Source organism: Arachis ipaensis, chromosome B07, assembly GCF_000816755.2.
Source record: "Arachis ipaensis cultivar K30076 chromosome B07, Araip1.1, whole genome shotgun sequence".
Classification (NCBI taxonomy): domain Eukaryota; kingdom Viridiplantae; phylum Streptophyta; class Magnoliopsida; order Fabales; family Fabaceae; genus Arachis; species Arachis ipaensis.
The window spans coordinates 23,057,872-23,058,597 of NC_029791.2; positions in this window are offsets into that span (position 1 = coordinate 23,057,872).

Genomic DNA, 726 nt, shown 5'->3' on the forward strand with positions numbered 1-726 from the left:
CAGCAGAAGCAGCCAGCACCCAGCCCCACTATCGCCAAACTCTTCTCTCCAACGAGAGGGCGACGTTTGGTTAGATCAAAGTTCTTCTCCTCTATGTCGTTGCCTCTGGACTTGCATATCGAAGCTTGTGACCGTCTTCTCTACGTCGTCATCGTCTCCTCTTCAAGCCCGGTCAGTTTGATTCCTTCTTTGCTGGTCAGTTTGCTCGATCGTCGTCTCTGTGTCGCCTTTCTTCCCTCGTCGTTAGCTTGGTTTCTCTCTCGCTGGCAGTTGAGTTTCGTTCTTTTTTTGTTGTCTGTTTTGTTCCTCTGTCACTGTCAGTTTGGTTCCTCCTTCACTGCCGATAAGCTTCGCTTGTTCATTTGGTCTCTTTTTGTTAATTTTTGTGATTTTAAGTTTCTAATTTTGTATGATTTTGATCTTGAAATATCCTTAATGTTATTGATTATGAATTTATGATTATTTTGTTATGTTTTTTTAATTAGTTTTGTATGAAATTATGATAAATCATGATGATGATTGATTTCATATATTTTGTTGATACTGCTTTGTTTGTTAAATAGCTGTGTTGATGGTACTTTGCTAATTTTTTTGAAATAATTTATTGATGGTTAATTTTTTGCTGAGTTAATTTTCTAATTGTGTTGTTATGGATTTTGTTGTGTTAATTTGTCTAAATTCATTGTCTATTGTGTTGTAAGCTATATGTCAAATATGAAACAACTA